Consider the following 14223-nt stretch of genomic DNA (forward strand, 5'->3'; position numbering starts at 1 on the left):
TAAGGAATAATGAATCCTTAACCCATTGTCACCCCACCCAGATGCTGTCTGTCCTACCATCTGAGAACTTCAGTCAGCTTTTAATCGCTGTATTTGTTTCACATCTGTGACTTATTGGTGCTGCTCAACCACTGTGTGAAGTGGGTTCTAGTCATCCCCCCAATTTACAGATGAGGAAATGGAGGCCCAAAGGACTTAAGCAGGTTTTCCGAGGTTCACACAGCTAGGAAGTGGTGGGGACAGGGTTTAAGCCCAGCTTGAATCGCACCCCCATTCTTTTATCCACTGCACATCCCCTGGCTCTGTGTTACGTGCTTTGCAATCATGGCTTCATTTAATCCTCATGATGATCTTGCAATATCAGGGGAGTTATTTAATCCCATTTTACAGTGAAAGTACCAGAAACTGGGAGAGAGGGAGTCACATGGCAAGCAGCGTCTGACCATCAAGAAAACCCCAAGACCTACCTTTGCTTCCCACGAAGAATGGGAAGCATGTGCTTCCATCAAGGGTGCTGGGCTTGTCTCCTTGTCCTGGAGACAGGCAGATGTGAACTGTGGCGATGCCCGTGGAAGCTGCCGGGCTGAGCCTGGATCTGGGATGGGGGGTGGGGGCGGGCATCAGTAACTTCACAGCTCAGCTAGTTGGTGTGGCCTGGAGACTGATCCACCATCAAGTAGGAAAAGACAAAGGAATTCAACCTGACCCATCAGCTTTCTCCTGTTGTCAGGTCATTGGATCCTCCTGTCCGTCCCAATGGAATGGCTCCCCTACCTCACAGATGAAGAAACTGAGGCCCACGGAGGGGAAAATGACTCACCCAGAGCCACACGGCTTACTGAGCCGGGATCCCAACACAGGATTGTCCAGCAAGCCGGGCTCCCTCGTCTGCTCCAGATACTCCAACTCTTGAGGCTAGCCCTGTTCATGGGGGTCTCCCAAGGCCCTGAAGAGTTGAAAAAAAGAAAATCAGAGTTGCCTACTTGGGGCCCTTCTCTTCTTCTTGTCTTGCTGCTCAACCTTCCCCAGGCTCAGTGCCAGGCTGGAGCTTCACACCAAGGCTGTCTTTGCCCAGCCCTCTGCCCTCCAGATTACACAAGCCCTTACCTTCTCCCGGCCTCCCTTTCTAAGATGCAACCCTGGAGAGAGCAAAGCAGATAGACAAGGTCAGGTGCCAGAGGCCTGAAAATATTTCAGCTCTTGCCAAGGAAAACGTCAAACTTTATAAGGAGAAAATGGTCTCTCACACACTCCAGACCAAATCCCTGCTTCCCTGCCACTGACATGCCTGAAAGAATGTGTCCTTTTAGGAAGGAAAGAATTAATTTTTCCACATTTTTAAAAAATGTATGGTCAGATAGGAGAGGAATAAAGAGCCTTGACTGGCCCGAGAAGTGGAAGATTTGGTTTGGATCTTAGTTCTGGTCGGGACCTCGGGGTACTCACTTTCCTTCTCTGGGCCTCATGTGAAAAATAAGTTGAGAGAGATGATCCCAAGGGCTCCTTCCATTCAGCCCTGACATTCTGTTCACTGAAATTCAACATGTCCTGTGTCTGCTTTGCTTTAAAATAAGTCGGCTGTTTCAATATATGAAATTTATTGTCAAATTGGTTTAAATAAATAAATAAAATAATAAAATAAATAAATAAACATTTAAAAAAATGTTTTAAAAGAGGAAAAATATGATTCAAGCAAAGGGGCTTCATCACAGGACAACTGATGCTTCACTTTGTACCAAGTGTCATTTACAGACTGGGTGATAGCATATGGGAGCCTTCAGAAGGGTAAGCAATGTTCTGTACCTTGATCTAAGTAGTAGGTATGCAATGTTCATGGAAAAACAAAATTGATTATGCATTAAGATTTAAGCATTTTACTGTATATTTAATTATATTGGTATAAAGTAAATAAAAACAAAACTAAAACTAAAGTATAAAAAAATAAAATGAAATAAAATAAGTCAGCTGTTACCCATCCACCGGACACTGGATACACAGAGGTATAGTGATACAATGGAATACTATTCAGCAATAATAATAATAATAATAATAAAGAATGGCTACAAATCAATGCAACAACGTGAATGAATCTTAGAAGGGTATTGAATGAAAGAAACCAGGCACAAAGGACTATGGATTACATGAGCTTATACAAAGTTCAGAACTTCAGTGATGCCAGTTACATAGGGAGTGGGGAGGGTGGTTACTGAATACAGAGGAACAAGGGGAAGTTGTTCCTCTTGTTGACAAGAGGATGATGCTATATTCTATAGCTTGATCAGGGTGGGAGTTACAATCGAAAAGGGTGCAAATTCATCGAGCTATGTACCTAAGACGTATGCGTTTTCCTGTACTTTAATAATAACTCAACATATGTAATTATATAAACTGCAGTATATAAACATTTATATATCAAAATATAAAAGTTGGGGCGTGTTGCTTCTAGAACTATACAAGATAAAAACCACTAGAAGTGTCCAAATGCCAAGTTTTCACAAAACAATTGACAAAGTATACCCATGGGTGTGATCATGTCCTCAAAGGAAGAAAAATGATCTGATCCTGCTTGATAAAAATTTCTTGGTGTGACCAAGCTTTGGAAAATGACACTGTGTCCAAGAAGTGGGAGGAAAAAAAACAAAAAACAAAAAACAAAAAACTTTGGGTTTGAGGAAGTCTGTTTAAGGCCCAGGGCAGCCAAATCAATCACCACCGAGCCCTGCCCTTCTCGATACAGCGGGAGGTCTCTGGGAAGTCGACGTGTCTGGCCTCAGGCCTCATCCAGCCTCAGGCCTTTGAGCCCCTCTGGGGGGCCATCTGCCCATCACCCCCAGACTGAGTTCTCGCCTGAAAAGCCACAGCAGCTGCCTTGGCCTTGTTGTATCCACCTGCTTGGGCAGCCGTCTGTAACAGGAGCACAGATCGGCTGGCTTTAAAACACCAGAAATGTGTTTTCACGTGGTTCTGGAGGCTGGACATCCAAGATCAGGGTGTCAGCAGGGTTGATTTCTTTTGAGGCTTCTCTCCTCGGTTTGCAGCTGGCCATCTTCCCGCTGTCTGTCTTCTGTCCCAATTTCATCTTTTTATAAAAACACCAGACATCTTGTGTTAGGGCCCATCCACATGACCTTATTTTACCTTACTTACCTCTTATTCATTCATTCATTCATTCATTCATTCATTCATTTCTTTGCCCTTTGAAAGGCCCTATCTCCAAATGCAGTCACATTCTGAATTTCTAGGGTTCCAACTTCAGCATATGAATTTGGGAGTAAGGCATGATTCAGCCCATGATACCCATCAAGAACACTTTCTGCTCAGTCGCCAAAGGGAGCTTTCTAAAACACAAATGGGATTGTGTTGCCTCCCACTCAAGGTATGTTTCCCTGCCATCCTCAGGATACTTTTCAAGCCTCTCATCTGGCACAAGGCCTCCCTGTGGTCTGGCCCCTGCCCACTATCCCAGCCTCTTCTCTCACCACTCTCCCCTTGTTCTCTCTGCCCACCCCTGCCTCCTTGTGGTTCCCCTCCTGCCCCCTTTGCACAGCAGGTCCTTCTGTCTAACATGTGTATGGCAAAGTCATTGGAGAACTCATCTGTGACTAATTCTGACTCCTGCAGGCGATTCAGAAAAGTTACAAGCCTTTATCAATTCCCCCTTTCTCTTCCAAATCCCTTTATAGTTCTGAGTGTGGAGTCTGATACTTCCAGGAGCTTTTGTGTTTCAGAGCTTTAAATGGAACTCGCCAGGCCTCTGGAAAGGCCCTCACCTGCACCAGACTTCAGCCAGGGAGGGAAGTCTATGGTAGGAGCCTGGGGTGGGGGCTGAGCTCTGACCTGGGAGGAACAGGCAAGAAAGGAAATGAAAGGATTCTTAGGGTGGTTGTTTTTGCAAGTAGGGAAGAGAGGTAGTGTCCTTGCCATTGCAGAATGCCTGGGGAGATGGCCTTGAGATAGATCTTAAGTTCACTCAAGATGGAAACTGATGTTTCCACAGCCAGGCATGTGGCTGGTGGTGAAAGGAAACTTTGGAGCCAATAGGGGCTGATAGCAGAGAAGTGGGTCAAACAGCTGCCTTGGGGAGCAGAGGGAGAAATTGCCACAGTATCCTTCACATGTACTACAGAGCAAGCCCCAAGGATGCCCTCATCCTTGATTTTTGTTGGAGCCTAAAAAGGGGTAGCCTGCAAAAACATAGTTGAGACTGAAGTGCTTGAAAATCTGATGAGTGTGAAGAGAGGGACACTCTTAAGTGGCTGAGACAAAATAGTGTGATTTTTCATATGTCTGTATGTTGTGAAGTAAACTGGTACCCACCTATAACGGTCAGTTTTATGTGTCAGTTTAGCTGGACCACAGTGCCCAGACATCTGGTCAGACATTGTTCTGGAAGTTTCTGTGAAGGGGCACTTTGGTTGAGATCAAAATTTAAATGGGTGGGCTTTGAGTAAAGCAGAATGCCCTCCATAATGGGGAGGTGGGCCTCATCTAATCAGGTGAAGGCTTTAATAGAATAAAGACTAATTTTCCCTGAGCAAGAAGAAATTCTGCTTGCAGGTGGCTTTTTTTTTTTTTTTTCAACGTTTATTTATTTTTGGGACAGAGAGAGACAGATCATGAACAGGGGAGGGGCAGAGAGAGAGGGAGACACAGAATCGGAAACAGGCTCCAGGCTCTGAGCCATCAGCCCAGAGCCCGACGCGGGGCTCGAACTCACGGAGCGCGAGATCGTGACCTGGCTGAAGTCGGACGCTTAACCGACTGCGCCACCCAGGCGCCCCATGCAGGTGGCTTTTGAACTCAAACTGCAACTCTTCCCTGGGTATCCAGCCTACTGGTTTACTCTGCAGATTTTGGATTTACCACACACTTCCACAGTCGTGTGAACCAATTCCTTAAAATAAGTCTCTAGGTCAATATTTACATGTTCTGTTAGTTCCGTTTCTCTGAGAACTCTGACTAATACACCACCATACACTTTTTAGCTCTCCCCAGGGAAGACTGCTCATATTCTCGTGAATTCTTCTCATCCTTCCTAGTCTCTGCTTAGATGGCACTTTCTACAGGAAGTCTTCCCTGGGCACCATCAGTCTCGCCCCCCAAGCTGCGTCAGGTGTCCCCTTGGTGTTCCCATAGCAACATTTAAATTTCCCATTTTACAGCTTCAATTTTTGCATTCCAGAGCTTTTCAAACTGAGTATAATTTTCTGTATCCCCAAGTAGATTATAAGCAGGGATGAAATAGATTTTACTAACAGGGCCTGATACATAGTTGCCAAATGATGAATGAATGAAAAGAATACGTAAATGTGCGAATGCTTGTCTGAGTTCATGTCACTGTTGTTAACAAATTACCACAAACTCCGTGGCTAAAAACAACATAAATTGATTATCTTACAGTTCTGGAAGTTAGGAGGCTTGACACAGGTCTCTCTGGGCTCAAATCAAGTGTTGGCAAGGCTGTGTTGCTTTCTGTAAGATCTAGGGAGAATCCATTTCTTTACCTTTTCCAGCTTCTTAGAAGCTGCCACATTCCTTGGCTTTAGGCCCCCTTTCTCCATCTTCAAAGCCAACAACATTGCATCTCTGATCTGATTCTTGGATTCTTTTTAAGGACTTGCCTGGTCAGGTTGGACCCATCTATATATTCTAGGAGGATCTCAAAATCCTTAATTTAATCACATCTGCTAAAATTCTTTTACCATGTAGTGTAACTTATTCACAGGCTTTGGGGATTAGGATGTGAACATTTTGGGAAGGAGGCACATTGTTCTTCCTACCCGAACGCTCCCCTCTTACTTTAACAGACTGCCCAGATTTCCCCTCTATGGTCTCCACCTCTGCTAAGAAGCATTGGGACACATCTGACAAATGAGAAAATAGGCCCTGGAGAAAGGGGCATTTATTGAGTGCCTACTGTGTGTCAGGCACTGTGCTAGGAGCCTCTCATGGCTTGTCTTCAAACAACCAAAGGGGGGATGTATTATTGTTGTATATATGATACAGAAGAAGGAATCTTCAGTTGCAAAGGACAGAAAGCCCAACACAAACTGGCTTTAGCAAAAAAAAAAAAAAAAAAAAAAAAAAAAAAAAAAAAAAACAAAGCAAAGAAACAGTGATTAAAAATTCTGAAGAGATGTTCAGGTCCAGCTGGATCCAGGTGTTCAAAGGATGTTCTCGGGAAACTTCCACTCCATCCTATGGCTTTGTGTTGTCTCTTTTCTCAGTCAGGTTCTCCTTTCGTGGAAGCAAAATGACCTTGAGCAGCCCTGAGTACAAACCCCCCGCCCCCGAGAGATCTCTGAAACCCCTATGGAAAGAGAGCTGTTTCTCAACATTTCCAACAGAAGTCCTGGAATTGAGTTTCATTGAGCCTTCAGGGGTCCAGTGTCCATCTCTGAAAAACCAGGGAGGGCATAAGGATGGAATGAATGTGCTTTTTGTCCAGGGCTGAAATACTTGCCCCATTTGAAGGCCAGCCTTTCCCAAGCACAGGGCCTGGGAGTGCAGGAGTGCAGGAGTGCTTCTTCTCTCCAGGAGAAGCAGGTGCTACTACCAGATGGGACAATGCCTGTGTGTAAAGGAGGAAGACCCCCCACTCTCAGAAAAAAAAATGCTAATTATTATTATCCCTTTTATAGGAGTGGCAACGGAGGCAAAAAGAGGTTTGGTAAAGTGCCCTAGATCACATAGCTGGTGACTGGCCATGCCAGGACTCAAGCCCAGGTCCCCCCCCCCACCTGCCCCCCGTGAGTGGTAGTTCTAGAACTCAGGGCAAGGCACCTGCACACTTGGATTTCTCTCGCCGTGTCTGAACTCCCAGACTGAATCAAGAGACACACTTCACTTGTTAGCTACCTTCCTGGACCTCAAGGTCAGGCTGGGATCATGCTGTCTGAGCCCTGACATTTATGATCCGTAAGTGCGTTCTCTCCTGCAAAAGCTCCTCTAAGAAAGGGAGGAAATAGGCACTGACCACAAGCCCCTTTGAAGTCCCCGTGTGATGGCAGATTCCACGTGGTTCTTCAAACCATCTTATCAGGATTCCTAACAACGGACGCAGTTTACTGGCAAAGGGGCCACCTCAGCCCAAACCATCTTTCCAAGGAAAGGGAGGCCGGATGGAGGGGACAATGAGGGTGCTCATAAAAGAGATGAGTCTTCTGGGATGTGTAAGAAATAGCTGGAGGAAAATAACTGGGCCTTTGTGGGGCGGTTCCTGAAATTGGGGCCAGAGACCGAAAGGACAAGGGTCCCCTCCCAGAGGGTCAAGAAGTTCATTGGGGTAAACCCCCTAATGCAGGTGATGAATCCACCTGCAAATGTTTATCAAGGGCTTACTGTGTGCTAAGCACATTGCATGGTGAGGCTCACTCCTCCCAGTCACCATTTGGAGCAGGCACGTTAATTTAGCCTTTTTCTTTATTCCCACAGAGAGGGAAGCTGAGGCTCAGGGAGGTAAGGCAACTCCCTTAACAGTACACAGCCAAGAAATGGCAGAGCTGGATTCAAAACCAGGTCTGTTTGATTCCAAAGTCAATGTTCTTTGCTCCCTTGTTGTACATACTGTAGTTTATTAGAGAAAATGTAGACCTCCCAAGAACATTTTAAACTCACTGTTTCTGGAAAGCCTCATCAAAAGCAGAGTCCTAGGTTGAACGGACCAGATGATGCTCAATGATCAGTTCTCAACTTCTTAGAAGCACGTAATAGAGAAATGTCAGGGGGAGGAGTGGGGACAGGGGACTGGAGGCTCCCCTGTCTCCAGGAGGTGTGCATAAAGATCATCCGAGTGCATGCCAGAGTGATGTGGCAAGCTGGTAAGTCCAGACGATCGGTAGCCACTGCCCCAGTTTCCTAAAGGGCTGGCTCCCCACCAGTCCCCCCAGCCACTGTCCTCAGGAGCCCCAAACTTTCCTAGGATCCAGAAACTAAAGGAGACCTCCAGGACCCAGATGTTCTGCCAGCTACTTTCTGGCTATTGAGTATTTTTGATATTACTCTTGCTTAGGTGCATAGACTTTGAATTCTCACCCTACCCTGGTCCTCAAAAGTGTTGAATTCACAGTAGGAAGGGCACGCACATTTATAGTACCGGGTGCCAGTTCACTGCCTATTGTGTGAACTCACAGAAGCCCTGGGCAAATGTGTATGTTGCCTCTTTAACATGTGCTGCTGGGGCCCCAGTCAGGTCTCCATAACCAGGCCAGCAAGCCTACCCACCAGTGTTGGCTGCCTAGAGCTCACAGCTGCCCACCTTCTCTGGAGAATTGCCCTTGGTTGATGGGAGCCTCACCAGTTGGTTATAACCCTCCAAGAGCATCCTACAGTCAGTAGGATGCTGGCAAGGGGGTGCAAAACGCTGGCTCCCCATCTCATCTGGGGCTATGAACAACTTTGGAGTGTGATTGACCCCACAGCCCCCAGTGGACCAGGCTGAGGCTGGACCTTACCTGGGGTCACTTTCCCCCTTGGCTCCTCCCCCTTCCCTATCCTGTTTCCCTCACCCCTTACAGGTTTTTTCCTCAGGGCACTTCCTCAATGAATCACATGCACCCAAAGCCCTAAAACATCCCTACCCCATTTTATAGAAAAAGAAACTAAGCTTACATAGGAGGACCCCAACTCAGTCTGTCCCCAAAGTTCAAGCCCTTTCTGCTCCTTTCATCCTGCCTGGACAGATTGGACAGCACACAGGTCAGGAGTGGAAACGGAAACCCCAAGTCCCCACAGGGACGGGCAGCTTTTCCTCCCCCAGCAGCAGCCCTGGCCGCCTTGGCAGCAGCATGGCTCCTGTCCCCTCCCCCACACTGAGTCATCGCCCATGCAGAGCAGTGATAAATCCTAGAGCTGGCACTTAAAATGAGATTTCTCAGAAGCCTCGTCCTGCTCGGCTCAGGAAAGCTGGGGTTGGGGAGGGCCCCGGGTGGTGGGGGGAGTTGTAATTCCTGGCTCACCCAGGGCTGGGGACTGGAGGCCCAGAGGCTGCTCTGCCTCCAGCTGAGTGTCTCTTCAGGGACAAGCTCTCCAAGGTGTTTAAGGAAGGATGGGGCAGATAGCAAAGCCCAGGTCCTAGGAGCTAAGCTGACTCAGCCACCAAAGCTGTACAGCAGGGTAACAGGAGACCGACCCCGTCCCCGGAACGCAGCAAAGGCTGAGCCACACACCCCTGCTTAGACACCTCCCAGGGCCCCAGAGCCCCCGGAACACCGGAGGCAAACTCTTTATGCTCAAATTCTGACCTCTTTCAATTTGGCCCCAGACACCTCCCCTCCTGCCTCTTGCCTTTTTTACTTCTTTTAATTGAATGTAAATTTGCATACACTGAAATGCACAGATCTTGGGTATACCAATAAACAGATTTGGATAAATGTATACTCCTGTGTAATCAACATGATTCTCAGAATATAGAACTTTCCCATCACCCCAGAAAGTGTTTTCATGTTCCTTTCCAATTAACCCCCATAGACAACAATCACTGTTCTGATTACTGTCACCATGAATTAGATGAACTTGTTCTTGAAAGATCGTATACATGGAATCACACGGTATGTACTTTTGCGGGCCTGACTTCTTTCATTCAACAGCATGTCTGTGAAATCCGTCCGTGTTGGACAGCTGTGCGTTCCTTTCCATTTCTAAGTGGCATTCCGTTGTATGAATACACCACAATTTGTTTATCTGTTCTCCCGTTGACGGCCATTTGGGTTGTTTCTACTTTTTGGCTTATGAATAGGCTGCTATGAATATTCTTGAACAAGTCTTTCTGAAGGCATTTGTTTTCATTTCTCGTGGAATAATTACTAGGAGTGGGATGGGTGGGTTGTGGGGTATATTGTTTAACTTGTAAGAAACGAACAAAATGTTCTCCAAAGTGGGTGTACCATTTATACTGCCACTGGCAATGTTTGACATCTGGACCTGCTTTTTGTCCTCACAAACACTTGGTGTTTCAGCGCGGTTAATTTTAGAAGTGGCATTTCTCTGATGACTTATGAAGTCACCTTCTCACGTGCTCATCGGCCATTAGAATGTATTATTCCGTGAAGAATCTGTTCGAGTCTTTGGCCTGTTTTTAAAAAAGCTTTTTTTTATTATTCATTTTTATTTATAAATAGAAAATAAATACTCTACGACTCATCCTGTCTTGGAAATAATTAGAAATTGATTCATTGGTGCTGTGATACGCATAACATGTTCCCAGGTTGGGGTTCTCTCTATTCTGTAGCTAAGGTCTCTTCTAGGGGATGTTCAGTTATTAGAAGATGGAACCTCTCTGAAGAACCTCTAGCAGTGAGGATGGAGGTCGTGATGTATCCTTGGTTGGCACTATTACTTGTTAAGTCTCCATGGAGAACACTGGCTTTCACATTGTCCATGTACTTCTTTCCAGCTCATTGACTGAATATTTTAATACTTGGTAATCTAATTTATAAAAGCTGAATCAATCATCTGTTGAGGTAACTTAACTATTGGCTTCCCATCCAACATCTATTTCCCCCTTCCTTCCTAGTTTTTACTTTGTTTAGTATCCATTCCTTCCCCATTCAGCCAGTTGCTGCAGAGAAGGTTGACAGCACCCCAAAATCCAGGCTGGGCCTCAGTGGTTTGAAAGTAATGCTGTTCCTGATTTTGGCAACTGGCTTAGGATGGGCACATGAGCTACTTCTGGCCATGAGATGTAAGGGCATGACTGTTGAGGGCTTTTGGGAAAAGTTTCTTCTTTATTGAGAGAAAAACCTCAAGAAGATGAGCTCTCTTTGCTGCTTTGGGACATTTCTTTGTCCAGATGTGATGCCTGGGGTCACTTGAAATAGCTTACTACCAGTCTGAAAAAAATAATCTGACACTGAGGACTTCCAAGCAGAGAGATGTACAAAAATCTGAGTCCTTGACACCAACATTCAGCCACCGAAGCATTCAATCTAGAGGCCTCCTTCTGCCTCTGGACTGCAAGCTTCCTGAGTCAATAAATTTTCTCACTGATTAAACTAGTTACCTGCAGCTAAAAGCCTCCTAACACAAATGCTGTGTGTATTGCTATTTATTTTATTATTTTATTAAACTATATAACAAAGTATAAGTTCAGTGTTCTTAATATATTCATAAGGTTGTGCAACCACCTCCACTATTTAATTCCAGAACATTTTCATCACCCAAAAGGGAATCCTGTACCTATTAGCAGCCACTCCCAATTCCCCTCCCCCAGCAGCACCTGGCAACCCTTAATCTACTGACAGTCTGACTCTATGAATTTTCCCATTCTGGAAATTTTATGTATATGGAATCATACAATATATGGCCTTATAAGTTTAGCTTCTTTTACTTGGCATAATGTTTTCAATATTCATCCATGTTTAGATCTCCATTCCTTTTTATGGCTGAATAATATTCCATTGTATGGATAGACCACATTTATTTATCCATTCACCAGTTGGTGGATATTTGGATTCTTTCTACCGTTTGGCTCTTATGCATAACGTTGCTCTGAATGTTTGTGCACAATTTTTTGTGTGAACACATGTTTTCCAGTTCTCTTGGGCATATACCTGGGGGTGATATTGTTGGGCCATATAGTAAGTCTATGTTTAACTTTTGGAGGAACTGCCAACCTGTTTTTCTACAGCAGCTTATACCATTTTACATTCCCACTAGCAGTATATAAGGGTTACAGGGTCTCTACATCCTTGCCAACACTTGTTATTGCTGGGTTTTTTTTTTTTTTTTTTTCATTCTGGTCATCATAGTGTGATATGAAATCTTCATAGATGTGAAGTGGTACCTTGTTGTGATTTTTATTTGCATTTCCTAAATGACTAGTGATATGAGTTTCATGTGCTTATTGGCACTTGTACATCTTCTTTGGAGAAATGTCTTTTCAAATCCTTTGTTTTTAAATTGGGTTGTCTTTTTTATTGTTGAGTTATAAGGGTTCTTTATATATTCTGAACATTAGATCTTTGTCAGAGATATGGTTTGCAAATATTTTCTTCCATTCTGTGGGTTGTCTTTTTCATTTCATTGATGGTGTCCTTTAAAGCACAAAAGTGTTTAATTTTGATGAAGTCCAATTTGATTTTTTGCTTATGTTTTTCATGTCTAAGAAACTATCATCTTTTTTTTTAAGTTTACATATTTATTTTGGGAGAGAGTGTGCATGTGAGTGAGGGAGGGGAAGAGAGAGAGAGGGAGAGAGAATCCCAAGCAGGGATTCTAACGGCACTAACAGCCCACAGCCCAATTTGGGACAGGATCTCAGGAACCATGAGATCATGACCTGAACTGAAATCAAGAGTCAGATGCTTAACCGACTGAGCCACCCAGCCATCCCTAAGAAACCATTGTCTAATCCAGCTAAAACTAACACCTATGTTTCCTCCAAGAGTTCTGCAGCTTTGGCTCTTACTGTATGATCTCTGATTCAATTTGTATGTGGATATCCAGTTCTCCTAGAACCTTTTGTTGAAAAGATAATTCTGTCATGGTACTCTGTCAGAAGCCCAGTCATAAATGCAGGGGCTTATTTCTGGACTCTCTATTCCAGCTATATTATATATATATAATTCTATTCCATGTATATATACATATGTATATACATATACATATACACTCATATATATATATATGTATATATATATACACACACACACACTCATGCTAGTACCATAGTCTTGACTCCTGTAGGTTTGAAGTAAGTTTTGAAATTAGGAAGTATGATTTCTCCAACTTTGTTGTTAATTTTGAAGATTGTTTTAGCTATTCTGGCTCTCTTGCATTTCCATATGAATTTTAGGATCAGCTTATCAAAAAAAAGGATCAGCTTATCAATTTCTGCCAAAAAAAGGGACAACTATTTTAATAGAGAATGCATTGAATCTGTAGATAAATGTGGACAGTATTACCCTCTTAACAATATTAAGTCTTACCCATGAACACAAATGTCTTTCTAGTCTTTTTAAGTTTATTTATTTTGAGAAAGAGAGACAGATGTCCCCTGGGGAAGGGACAGAGAGAGGGGGAAACAGAATCCCAAGCAGGCTCCATGCTGTTAGCACAGAGCCTGATGCGGGGCTCAAATCTGTGAACTGTGAGATCATGACCTGGGCTGAGATCAAGAGTTGGATACTTAACTGACTGAACCTCTCAGGTGCCTCAACACACATGTCCTTCCATTCAGTTAGGTCTTTTTTTAGTTATTTTCAAAGGACTTTGTAGTTTTCAGTGTAAAACATCTCTCACCTCTTTTGTTTAAATTGCTAAGAATTTTCATCTTTTGATTGTAAACAGAATTGTCTTATTGTTGTTGTTTTGCTTGTTTTTTTAAAAATTTATTTATTGGGGCGCCTGGGTGGCTCAGTCGGTTAAGCAGCCGACTTCGGCTCAGGTCATGATCTCGCGGTCCATGAGTTCGAGCCCCGCGTCGGGCTCTGTGCTGACAGCTCAGAGCCTGGAGCCTGTTTCAGATTCTGTGTCTCCCTCTCTCTGACCCTCCCCCGTTCATGCTCTGTCTCTCTCTGTCTCAAAAATAAATAATCATTAAAAAAAAATTTAAAAATTTATTTATTGTCTAATTTACATCCAAGTTAGTTAGCATATGGTGCAATGATTTCAAAAGTAGATTCCTTAAGCGCCTTACCAATTTAGCCCATCCACCCTCCCACAATCCCTCTAGTAACCCTCTGTTTGTTCTCCATATTTATGAGTCTTTTATGTTTTGTCCCCCTCCCTGTTTTTACATTATTATTGCTTCCCTTCCCTTATGTTCATCTGTTTTGTATCTTAAAGTCCTCATATGAGTGAAGTCCTATGATACTTGTCTTTCTCTGACTAATTTCTCTGAGCATAATACCCTCTAGTTCCATCCACATAGTTGCAAATGGCAAGATTTCATTCTTTTTGATTGCCGAGTAATACTCCATTGTATGTATGTGTGTGTGTATGTATGTATGTATGTGTGTGTGTGTGTATATATATATATATATATATATATATATATATATATATATATGCCACATCTTCTTTATCCAGTCATCTGCCAATGGAAATTTGGGCTCTTTCTATACTTTGGCTATTGTTGACGGTGCTGCTATAAACATTGGGGTGCATGTGCCCCTTCGCACACCTGTACCCCTTGGATGAATACCTAGTATTTCAGTTGCTGGGTCATTGGGTAGTTCTATTTTCAGTTTTTTGAGGAACCTCCATACTGTTTTCCAAAGTGGC

The sequence above is a fragment of the Leopardus geoffroyi genome, chromosome A2 (genome assembly GCF_018350155.1).
Source record: "Leopardus geoffroyi isolate Oge1 chromosome A2, O.geoffroyi_Oge1_pat1.0, whole genome shotgun sequence".
In the NCBI taxonomy this organism is placed as follows: domain Eukaryota; kingdom Metazoa; phylum Chordata; class Mammalia; order Carnivora; family Felidae; genus Leopardus; species Leopardus geoffroyi.